Genomic DNA, 12416 nt, shown 5'->3' on the forward strand with positions numbered 1-12416 from the left:
TATTTTATACTGTGCCAATGCAAGGTAGATTGAGTAATGATCTGGACAGCCCCATACTGGAGAACTGCAGCGCCTGTCAACCTGATCCCTTCTGCTGGTATTGTTAAACAACATCAAGATTTAAAAGTATTAAACCGCAAGAGTTGGCTGGAGTAAGGCCGAAGGCTCCAATGTTTGGGAGTTGCACAGTTCTCAGTCTTTTCATGTTTCTCTCAAAGAGCGAAGGGCCCTCTTATTTCTCCTTCTCATTCATATATGGAATTGAATGAGGGCTAATCAAAAAATGAATTAGAGCTGGACGTAGGAATGCAGCAGAAGACCCAGCAAATGCATTTCAAAGTTGCTCTTCTAAGGATACTTTTGTACTTGACAGATCAATTTAATCCTACAGGTGCTCTAAAATGAAGAATGCATTTCAGTCATTCTTGCAGAAAATCACACAGCCATCTATTCTAGGCTGCACAGAGTTTTCCGTCCTCTCCACCTGCTAGCTTGTTGTTGCAATATGTTGCAATTCTGGAGAATTGTCTGCTATGCTAGAATGCCCGGCCCAGTTCAAATGTTCATTGTACTTCCTGCAAAAATATCAAAAGAAAAACAAAGATTTGGTTTTGGAAAAATAATTCATTACCATCTTGTAAAAATCAAAACGTTCACATTTGAGTCAAAAAATTAGAGGCTAGGTCTCACTATTTTGCTCAAGCTGTGTTACACCTACTGCTCTCAGGTGCTGTCCTGCTACCGATGGGCATGGAAGCTTTGGCCTGCTCTGTTTCCAGCCTGGGTCGGGGCACCTCTCATTACACAACCTGAAATTCTAGAGCTCCCTCTAGAACACCATATTGATACCCAACGTAGCATGGACACCTGATCAACACAGCTGAGTGCAGCCCAGAACCCCTAAGCTCAAGCAATCCACAAGCCTCAGCCTCCCAAGTAGCTAGGACAACAGGCACACGCCACCATGCCCGGCAAACACAGCACATGTCCTAATGATGAAATGCATTGCTTAAGTAAGGATAATGATAAAGTACGGTGTAATGAATTGATGGTATGCCAACCGTATTTAAAGAAAATCTATTTCACTATCCTGCAAAGAAAGAAAAATAATGTCTTATCAAGAAGCAGTGTGAATATGGGAAGGGCCTTTAAAAAAGATGTGGAGTTTCCTAAAGGAAAAGAAGAGGGTTGAACTGATTTAAGGGAGAGAGGAAGTAGGGTCAGAAAGTTTGTGAAGGGGATGTGAATACAATATAGATACTAGTATTTAGAGAGTGAGAGATAGGTAGAGGGAGAGAGGAGAAAGAAAGTGAGGGAGAAGAGCCAACTTAGGGCTGAGTTTCTCATTATCTGCCAGTGACTCCCTGTAGAACCTTACAGGCACAATTCAGGCTCTCCTGTAGCCATTCATCCCTTCTTGTTATGCCGAGCCAGCCAATGTTGAGAAAAGCAGCAAGGGTCACAATGATGGAAGACATCTGCCACATTGGAAGTTATAAAGTGGTATGGAGTGGGAGGGCTAGAAGAGTTATTATAAAGAATGAATATGCGTCATTCTGTTCTCTAGCCTCAACAGCTTCAAGAGAGTAACTCTTGCTGGCCAAGAAGACCAATGTCAGTTCAGCTTGAGCAGGTGAAAGCTTGCCTGATTCTGCAAAAGGATGAGATTACGCTTTTGGGTTAGAAGTGGTTGCGGGCTACTGCATACTAAGAAACCGTTTATTGAGGTCCGGTTGGTTTATTCGATCTTCTCCCACCTCAAAATCAGCTGCTAATTCAGTGTTCTATACCAATGAGCTATTTTTGTCCTCCCTGCCCCTTCCAGCGAATGGGTCCCCCTGACTAACAAAAGTGATTCAAACAGATTTGTATACCTTTTCATAGGAGACTTCATGACGTATTTTATACTGTGCCAATGCAAGGTAGATTGAGTAATGATCTGGACAGCCCCATACTGGAGAACTGCAGCGCCTGTCAACCTGATCCCTTCTGCTGGTATTGTTAAACAACATCAAGATTTAAAAGTATTAAACCGCAAGAGTTGGCTGGAGTATGGCCGAAGGCTCCAATGTTTGGGAGTTGCACAGTTCTCAGTCTTTTCATGTTTCTCTCAAAGAGCGAAGGGCCCTCTTATTTCTCCTTCTCATTCATATATGGAATTGAATGAGGGCTAATCAAAAAATGAATTAGAGCTGGACGTAGGAATGCAGCAGAAGACCCAGCAAACGCATTTCAAAGTTACTCTTCTAAGGATACCTTTGTACTTGACAGATCAATTTAATCCTACAGGTGCTCTAAAATGAAGAATGCATTTCAGTCATCCTTGCAGAAAATCACACAGCCATCTATTCTAGGCTGCACAGAGTTTTCCGTCCTCTCCACCTGCTAGCTTGTTGTTGCAATATGTCGCAATTCTGGAGAATAGTCTGCTATGCTAGAATGCCCGGCCCAGTTCAAATGTTCATTGTACTTCCTGCAAAAATATCAAAAGAAAAACAAAGATTTGGTTTTGGAAAAATAATTCATTACCATCTTGTGAAAATCAAAACGTTCACATTTGAGTCAAAAAAAGAGAGGCTAGGTCTCACTATTTTGCTCAAGCTGTGTTACACCTACTGCTCTCAGGTGCTGTCCTGCTACCGATGGGCATGGAAGCTTTGGCCTGCTCTGTTTCCAGCCTGGGTCGGTGCACCTCTCTTTTCACAACCTGAAATTCTAGAGCTCCCTCTAGAACACCATATTGATACCCAATGTAGCATGGACACCTGATCAACACAGCTGAGTGCAGCCCAGAACCCCTCAGCTCATGCAATCCACAAGCCTCAGCCTCCCAAGTAGCTAGGACAACAGGCACACGCCACCATGCCCGGCAAACACAGCACAGGTCCTAATGATGAAATGCATTGCTTAAGTAAGGATAATGATAAAGTACGGTGTAATGAATTGATGGTATGCCAACCGTATTTCAAGAAAATCTATTTCACTATCCTTCAAAGAAAGGAAAATAATGTCTTATCAAGAAGCAGTGTGAATATGGGAAGGGCCTTTAAAAAAGATGTGGAGTTTCCTAAAGGAAAAGAAGAGGGTTGAACTGATTTAAGGGAGAGAGGAAGTAGGGTCAGAAAGTTTGTGAAGGGGATGTGAATACAATATAGATACTAGTATTTAGTGAGTGAGAGATAAGTAGAGGGAGAGAGGAGAAAGAAAGTGAGGGAGAAGAGCCAACTTAGGGCTGAGTTTCTCATTATCTGCCAGTGACTCCCTGTAGAACCTTACAGGCACAATTCAGGCTCTCCTGTAGCCATCCATCCCTTCTTGTTATGCCGAGCCAGCCAATGTCGAGAAAAGCAGCAAGGGTCACAATGATGCAAGACATCTGCCACATTGGAAGTTATAAAGTGGTATGGAGTGGGAGGGCTAGAAGAGTTATTATAAAGAATGAATATGCGTCATTCTGTTCTCTAGCCTCAACAGCTTCAATAGAGTAACTCTTGCTGGCCAAGAAGACCAATGTCAGTTCAGCTTGAGCAGGTAAAAGCTTGCCTGATTCTGCAAAAGGATGAGATTACGCTTTTGGGTTAGAAGTGGTTGCGGGCTACTGCATACTAAGAAACCGTTTATTGAGGTCCGGTTGGATTACTCGATCTTCTCCCACCTCAAAATCAGCTGTTAATTCAGTGTTCTATACCAATGAGCTATTTTTGTCCTCCCTGCCCCTTCCAGCGAATGGGTCCCCCTGACTAACAAAAGTGATTCAAACAGATTTGTATACCTTTTCATAGGAGACTTCATGACATATTTTATACTGTGCCAATGCAAGGTAGATTGAGTAATGATCTGGACAGCCCCATACTGGAGAACTGCAGCGCCTGTCAACCTGATCCCTTCTGCTGGTATTGTTAAACAACATCAAGATTTAAAAGTATTAAACCGCAAGAGTTGGCTGGAGTAAGGCCGAAGGCTCCAATGTTTGGGAGTTGCACAGTTCTCAGTCTTTTCATGTTTCTCTCAAAGAGCGAAGGGCCCTCTTATTTCTCCTTCTCATTCATATATGGAATTGAATGAGGGCTAATCAAAAAATGAATTAGAGCTGGACGTAGGAATGCAGCAGAAGACCCAGCAAATGCATTTCAAAGTTGCTCTTCTAAGGATACTTTTGTACTTGACAGATCAATTTAATCCTACAGGTGCTCTAAAATGAAGAATGCATTTCAGTCATTCTTGCAGAAAATCACACAGCCATCTATTCTAGGCTGCACAGAGTTTTCCGTCCTCTCCACCTGCTAGCTTGTTGTTGCAATATGTTGCAATTCTGGAGAATTGTCTGCTATGCTAGAATGCCCGGCCCAGTTCAAATGTTCATTGTACTTCCTGCAAAAATATCAAAAGAAAAACAAAGATTTGGTTTTGGAAAAATAATTCATTACCATCTTGTAAAAATCAAAACGTTCACATTTGAGTCAAAAAATTAGAGGCTAGGTCTCACTATTTTGCTCAAGCTGTGTTACACCTACTGCTCTCAGGTGCTGTCCTGCTACCGATGGGCATGGAAGCTTTGGCCTGCTCTGTTTCCAGCCTGGGTCGGTGCACCTCTCATTACACAACCTGAAATTCTAGAGCTCCCTCTAGAACACCATATTGATACCCAACGTAGCATGGACACCTGATCAACACAGCTGAGTGCAGCCCAGAACCCCTAAGCTCAAGCAATCCGCAAGCCTCAGCTTCCCAAGTAGCTAGGACAACAGGCACACGCCACCATGCCCGGCAAACACAGCACATGTCCTAATGATGAAATGCATTGCTTAAGTAAGGATAATGATAAAGTACGGTGTAATGAATTGATGGTATGCCAACCGTATTTAAAGAAAATCTATTTCACTATCCTGCAAAGAAAGAAAAATAATGTCTTATCAAGAAGCAGTGTGAATATGGGAAGGGCCTTTAAAAAAGATGTGGAGTTTCCTAAAGGAAAAGAAGAGGGTTGAACTGATTTAAGGGAGAGAGGAAGTAGGGTCAGAAAGTTTGTGAAGGGGATGTGAATACAATATAGATACTAGTATTTAGAGAGTGAGAGATAGGTAGAGGGAGAGAGGAGAAAGAAAGTGAGGGAGAAGAGCCAACTTAGGGCTGAGTTTCTCATTATCTGCCAGTGACTCCCTGTAGAACCTTACAGGCACAATTCAGGCTCTCCTGTAGCCATTCATCCCTTCTTGTTATGCCGAGCCAGCCAATGTTGAGAAAAGCAGCAAGGGTCACAATGATGGAAGACATCTGCCACATTGGAAGTTATAAAGTGGTATGGAGTGGGAGGGCTAGAAGAGTTATTATAAAGAATGAATATGCGTCATTCTGTTCTCTAGCCTCAACAGCTTCAAGAGAGTAACTCTTGCTGGCCAAGAAGACCAATGTCAGTTCAGCTTGAGCAGGTGAAAGCTTGCCTGATTCTGCAAAAGGATGAGATTACGCTTTTGGGTTAGAAGTGGTTGCGGGCTACTGCATACTAAGAAACCGTTTATTGAGGTCCGGTTGGTTTATTCGATCTTCTCCCACCTCAAAATCAGCTGCTAATTCAGTGTTCTATACCAATGAGCTATTTTTGTCCTCCCTGCCCCTTCCAGCGAATGGGTCCCCCTGACTAACAAAAGTGATTCAAACAGATTTGTATACCTTTTCATAGGAGACTTCATGACGTATTTTATACTGTGCCAATGCAAGGTAGATTGAGTAATGATCTGGACAGCCCCATACTGGAGAACTGCAGCGCCTGTCAACCTGATCCCTTCTGCTGGTATTGTTAAACAACATCAAGATTTAAAAGTATTAAACCGCAAGAGTTGGCTGGAGTATGGCCGAAGGCTCCAATGTTTGGGAGTTGCACAGTTCTCAGTCTTTTCATGTTTCTCTCAAAGAGCGAAGGGCCCTCTTATTTCTCCTTCTCATTCATATATGGAATTGAATGAGGGCTAATCAAAAAATGAATTAGAGCTGGACGTAGGAATGCAGCAGAAGACCCAGCAAACGCATTTCAAAGTTACTCTTCTAAGGATACCTTTGTACTTGACAGATCAATTTAATCCTACAGGTGCTCTAAAATGAAGAATGCATTTCAGTCATCCTTGCAGAAAATCACACAGCCATCTATTCTAGGCTGCACAGAGTTTTCCGTCCTCTCCACCTGCTAGCTTGTTGTTGCAATATGTCGCAATTCTGGAGAATTGTCTGCTATGCTAGAATGCCCGGCCCAGTTCAAATGTTCATTGTACTTCCTGCAAAAATATCAAAAGAAAAACAAAGATTTGGTTTTGGAAAAATAATTCATTACCATCTTGTGAAAATCAAAACGTTCACATTTGAGTCAAAAAAAGAGAGGCTAGGTCTCACTATTTTGCTCAAGCTGTGTTACACCTACTGCTCTCAGGTGCTGTCCTGCTACCGATGGGCATGGAAGCTTTGGCCTGCTCTGTTTCCAGCCTGGGTCGGTGCACCTCTCTTTTCACAACCTGAAATTCTAGAGCTCCCTCTAGAACACCATATTGATACCCAATGTAGCATGGACACCTGATCAACACAGCTGAGTGCAGCCCAGAACCCCTGAGCTCATGCAATCCACAAGCCTCAGCCTCCCAAGTAGCTAGGACAACAGGCACACGCCACCATGCCCGGCAAACACAGCACATGTCCTAATGATGAAATGCATTGCTTAAGTAAGGATAATGATAAAGTACGGTGTAATGAATTGATGGTATGCCAACCGTATTTCAAGAAAATCTATTTCACTATCCTTCAAAGAAAGGAAAATAATGTCTTATCAAGAAGCAGTGTGAATATGGGAAGGGCCTTTAAAAAAGATGTGGAGTTTCCTAAAGGAAAAGAAGAGGGTTGAACTGATTTAAGGGAGAGAGGAAGTAGGGTCAGAAAGTTTGTGAAGGGGATGTGAATACAATATAGATACTAGTATTTAGTGAGTGAGAGATAGGTAGAGGGAGAGAGGAGAAAGAAAGTGAGGGAGAAGAGCCAACTTAGGGCTGAGTTTCTCATTATCTGCCAGTGACTCCCTGTAGAACCTTACAGGCACAATTCAGGCTCTCCTGTAGCCATCCATCCCTTCTTGTTATGCCGAGCCAGCCAATGTTGAGAAAAGCAGCAAGGGTCACAATGATGGAAGACATCTGCCACATTGGAAGTTATAAAGTGGTATGGAGTGGGAGGGCTAGAAGAGTTATTATAAAGAATGAATATGCGTCATTCTGTTCTCTAGCCTCAACAGCTTCAAGAGAGTAACTCTTGCTGGCCAAGAAGACCAATGTCAGTTCAGCTTGAGCAGGTGAAAGCTTGCCTGATTCTGCAAAAGGATGAGATTACGCTTTTGGGTTAGAAGTGGTTGCGGGCTACTGCATACTAAGAAACCGTTTATTGAGGTCCGGTTGGATTACTCGATCTTCTCCCACCTCAAAATCAGCTGCTAATTCAGTGTTCTATACCAATGAGCTATTTTTGTCCTCCCTGCCCCTTCCAGCGAATGGGTCCCCCTGACTAACAAAAGTGATTCAAACAGATTTGTATACCTTTTCATAGGAGACTTCATGACGTATTTTATACTGTGCCAATGCAAGGTAGATTGAGTAATGATCTGGACAGCCCCATACTGGAGAACTGCAGCGCCTGTCAACCTGATCCCTTCTGCTGGTATTGTTAAACAACATCACGATTTAAAAGTATTAAACCGCAAGAGTTGGCTGGAGTAAGGCCGAAGGCTCCAATGTTTGGGAGTTGCACAGTTCTCAGTCTTTTCATGTTTCTCTCAAAGAGCGAAGGGCCCTCTTATTTCTCCTTCTCATTCATATATGGAATTGAATGAGGGCTAATCAAAAAATGAATTAGAGCTGGACGTAGGAATGCAGCAGAAGACCCAGCAAACGCATTTCAAAGTTGCTCTTCTAAGGATACCTTTGTACTTGACAGATCAATTTAATCCTACAGGTGCTCTAAAATGAAGAATGCATTTCAGTCATCCTTGCAGAAAATCACACAGCCATCTATTCTAGGCTGCACAGAGTTTTCCGTCCTCTCCACCTGCTAGCTTGTTGTTGCAATATGTCGCAATTCTGGAGAATTGTCTGCTATGCTAGAATGCCCGGCCCAGTTCAAATGTTCATTGTACTTCCTGCAAAAATATCAAAAGAAAAACAAAGATTTGGTTTTGGAAAAATAATTCATTACCATCTTGTAAAAATCAAAACGTTCACATTTGAGTCAAAAAAAGAGAGGCTAGGTCTCACTATTTTGCTGAAGCTGTGTTACACCTACTGCTCTCAGGTGCTGTCCTGCTACCGATGGGCATGGAAGCTTTGGCCTGCTCTGTTTCCAGCCTGGGTCGGTGCACCTCTCATTACACAACCTGAAATTCTAGAGCTCCCTCTAGAACACCATATTGATACCCAACGTAGCATGGACACCTGATCAACACAGCTGAGTGCAGCCCAGAACCCCTGAGCTCAAGCAATCCACAAGCCTCAGCCTCCCAAGTAGCTAGGACAACAGGCACACGCCACCATGCCCGGCAAACACAGCACATGTCCTAATGATGAAATGAATTGCTTAAGTAAGGATAATGATAAAGTACGGTGTAATGAATTGATGGTATGCCAACCGTATTTCAAGAAAATCTATTTCACTATCCTTCAAAGAAAGGAAAATAATGTCTTATCAAGAAGCAGTGTGAATATGGGAAGGGCCTTTAAAAAAGATGTGGAGTTTCCTAAAGGAAAAGAAGAGGGTTGAACTGATTTAAGGGAGAGAGGAAGTAGGGTCAGAAAGTTTGTGAAGGGGATGTGAATACAATATAGATACTAGTATTTAGTGAGTGAGAGATAGGTAGAGGGAGAGAGGAGAAAGAAAGTGAGGGAGAAGAGCCAACTTAGGGCTGAGTTTCTCATTATCTGCCAGTGACTCCCTGTAGAACCTTACAGGCACAATTCAGGCTCTTCTGTAGCCATCCATCCCTTCTTGTTATGCCGAGCCAGCCAATGTTGAGAAAAGCAGCAAGGGTCACAATGATGGAAGACATCTGCCACATTGGAAGTTATAAAGTGGTATGCAGTGGGAGGGCTAGAAGAGTTATTATAAAGAATGAATATGCGTCATTCTGTTCTCTAGCCTCAACAGCTTCAAGAGAGTAACTCTTGCTGGCCAAGAAGACCAATGTCAGTTCAGCTTGAGCAGGTGAAAGCTTGCCTGATTCTGCAAAAGGATGAGATTACGCTTTTGGGTTAGAAGTGGTTGCGGGCTACTGCATACTAAGAAACCGTTTATTGAGGTCCGGTTGGATTACTCGATCTTCTCCCACCTCAAAATCAGCTGCTAATTCAGTGTTCTATACCAATGAGCTATTTTTGTCCTCCCTGCCCCTTCCAGCGAATGGGTCCCCCTGACTAACAAAAGTGATTCAAACAGATTTGTATACCTTTTCATAGGAGACTTCATGACGTATTTTATACTGTGCCAATGCAAGGTAGATTGTGTAATGATCTGGACAGCCCCATACTGGAGAACTGCAGCGCCTGTCAACCTGATCCCTTCTGCTGGTATTGTTAAACAACATCAAGATTTAAAAGTATTAAACCACAAGAGTTGGCTGGAGTAAGGCCGAAGGCTCCAATGTTTGGGAGTTGCACAGTTCTCAGTCTTTTCATGTTTCTCTCAAAGAGCGAAGGGCCCTCTTATTTCTCCTTCTCATTCATATATGGAATTGAATGAGGGCTAATCAAAAAATGAATTAGAGCTGGACGTAGGAATGCAGCAGAAGACCCAGCAAATGCATTTCAAAGTTGCTCTTCTAAGGATACTTTTGTACTTGACAGATCAATTTAATCCTACAGGTGCTCTAAAATGAAGAATGCATTTCAGTCATTCTTGCAGAAAATCACACAGCCATCTATTCTAGGCTGCACAGAGTTTTCCGTCCTCTCCACCTGCTAGCTTGTTGTTGCAATATGTTGCAATTCTGGAGAATTGTCTGCTATGCTAGAATGCCCAGCCCTATTCAAATGTTCATTGTACTTCCTGCAAAAATATCAAAAGAAAAACAAAGATTTGGTTTTGGAAAAATAATTCATTACCATCTTGTAAAAATCAAAACGTTCACATTTGAGTCAAAAAATTAGAGGCTAGGTCTCACTATTTTGCTCAAGCTGTGTTACACCTACTGCTCTCAGGTGCTGTCCTGCTACCGATGGGCATGGAAGCTTTGGCCTGCTCTGTTTCCAGCCTGGGTCGGTGCACCTCTCATTACACAACCTGAAATTCTAGAGCTCCCTCTAGAACACCATATTGATACCCAACGTAGCATGGACACCTGATCAACACAGCTGAGTGCAGCCCAGAACCCCTGAGCTCAAGCAATCCACAAGCCTCAGCCTCCCAAGTAGCTAGGACAACAGGCACACGCCACCATGCCCGGCAAACACAGCACATGTCCTAATGATGAAATGCATTGCTTAAGTAAGGATAATGATAAAGTACGGTGTAATGAATTGATGGTATGCCAACCGTATTTCAAGAAAATCTATTTCACTATCCTGCAAAGAAAGGAAAATAATGTCTTATCAAGAAGCAGTGTGAATATGGGAAGGGCCTTTAAAAAAGATGTGGAGTTTCCTAAAGGAAAAGAAGAGGGTTGAACTGATTTAAGGGAGAGAGGAAGTAGGGTCAGAAAGTTTGTGAAGGGGATGTGAATACAATATAGATACTAGTATTTAGTGAGTGAGAGATAGGTAGAGGGAGAGAGGAGAAAGAAAGTGAGGGAGAAGAGCCAACTTAGGGCTGAGTTTCTCATTATCTGCCAGTGACTCCCTGTAGAACCTTACAGGCACAATTCAGGCTCTCCTGTAGCCAACCATCCCTTCTTGTTATGCCGAGCCAGCCAATGTTGAGAAAAGCAGCAATGGTCACAATGATGGAAGACATCTGCCACATTGGAAGTTATAAAGTGGTATGGAGTGGGAGGGCTAGAAGAGTTATTATAAAGAATGAATATGCGTCATTCTGTTCTCTAGCCTCAACAGCTTCAAGAGAGTAACACTTGCTGGCCAAGAAGACCAATGTCAGTTCAGCTTGAGCAGGTGAAAGCTTGCCTGATTCTGCAAAAGGATGAGATTACGCTTTTGGGTTAGAAGTGGTTGCGGGCTACTGCATACTAAGAAACCGTTTATTGAGGTCCGGTTGGATTACTCGATCTTCTCCCACCTCAAAATCAGCTGTTAATTCAGTGTTCTATACCAATGAGCTATTTTTGTCCTCCCTGCCCCTTCCAGCGAATGGGTCCCCCTGACTAACAAAAGTGATTCAAACAGATTTGTATACCTTTTCATAGGAGACTTCATGACGTATTTTATACTGTGCCAATGCAAGGTAGATTGAGTAATGATCTGGACAGCCCCATACTGGAGAACTGCAGCGCCTGTCAACCTGATCCCTTCTGCTGGTATTGTTAAACAACATCAAGATTTAAAAGTATTAAACCGCAAGAGTTGGCTGGAGTAAGGCCGAAGGCTCCAATGTTTGGGAGTTGCACAGTTCTCAGTCTTTTCATGTTTCTCTCAAAGAGCGAAGGGCCCTCTTATTTCTCCTTCTCATTCATATATGGAATTGAATGAGGGCTAATCAAAAAATGAATTAGAGCTGGACGTAGGAATGCAGCAGAAGACCCAGCAAATGCATTTCAAAGTTGCTCTTCTAAGGATACTTTTGTACTTGACAGATCAATTTAATCCTACAGGTGCTCTAAAATGAAGAATGCATTTCAGTCATTCTTGCAGAAAATCACACAGCCATCTATTCTAGGCTGCACAGAGTTTTCCGTCCTCTCCACCTGCTAGCTTGTTGTTGCAATATGTTGCAATTCTGGAGAATTGTCTGCTATGCTAGAATGCCCGGCCCAGTTCAAATGTTCATTGTACTTCCTGCAAAAATATCAAAAGAAAAACAAAGATTTGGTTTTGGAAAAATAATTCATTACCATCTTGTAAAAATCAAAACGTTCACATTTGAGTCAAAAAATTAGAGGCTAGGTCTCACTATTTTGCTCAAGCTGTGTTACACCTACTGCTCTCAGGTGCTGTCCTGCTACCGATGGGCATGGAAGCTTTGGCCTGCTCTGTTTCCAGCCTGGGTCGGGGCACCTCTCATTACACAACCTGAAATTCTAGAGCTCCCTCTAGAACACCATATTGATACCCAACGTAGCATGGACACCTGATCAACACAGCTGAGTGCAGCCCAGAACCCCTAAGCTCAAGCAATCCACAAGCCTCAGCCTCCCAAGTAGCTAGGACAACAGGCACACGCCACCATGCCCGGCAAACACAGCACATGTCCTAATGATGAAATGCATTGCTTAAGTAAGGATAATGATA

General features: G+C 42.9%; 7 non-coding genes across 7 annotated transcripts; all 7 read right to left on the reverse strand.

Annotated features, from left to right (window-relative positions):
• Positions 1–673: 673 nt before the first annotated feature.
• Positions 674–973, reverse strand: LOC147734117 (signal recognition particle RNA). The gene has a single exon (XR_015308047.1).
• Positions 974–2571: 1598 nt separating this feature from the next.
• LOC147734118 (signal recognition particle RNA) lies at positions 2572–2871 on the reverse strand. Its single transcript, XR_015307712.1, has one exon.
• Positions 2872–4469: 1598 nt separating this feature from the next.
• Positions 4470–4769, reverse strand: LOC147734119 (signal recognition particle RNA). Its single transcript, XR_015308121.1, has one exon.
• A 1598-nt stretch (positions 4770–6367) lies between these two features.
• LOC147734120 (signal recognition particle RNA) lies at positions 6368–6667 on the reverse strand. Its single transcript, XR_015308258.1, has one exon.
• A 1598-nt stretch (positions 6668–8265) lies between these two features.
• On the reverse strand, positions 8266–8565 carry LOC147734121 (signal recognition particle RNA). The gene has a single exon (XR_015308016.1).
• Positions 8566–10163: 1598 nt separating this feature from the next.
• On the reverse strand, positions 10164–10463 carry LOC147734122 (signal recognition particle RNA). Its single transcript, XR_015307849.1, has one exon.
• Positions 10464–12061: 1598 nt separating this feature from the next.
• LOC147734123 (signal recognition particle RNA) lies at positions 12062–12361 on the reverse strand. The gene has a single exon (XR_015308048.1).
• Between the last annotated feature and the right edge of the window lie 55 nt (positions 12362–12416).

The sequence above is a fragment of the Lissotriton vulgaris genome, chromosome 1_2, assembly GCF_964263255.1.
Source record: "Lissotriton vulgaris chromosome 1_2, aLisVul1.2, whole genome shotgun sequence".
In the NCBI taxonomy this organism is placed as follows: domain Eukaryota; kingdom Metazoa; phylum Chordata; class Amphibia; order Caudata; family Salamandridae; genus Lissotriton; species Lissotriton vulgaris.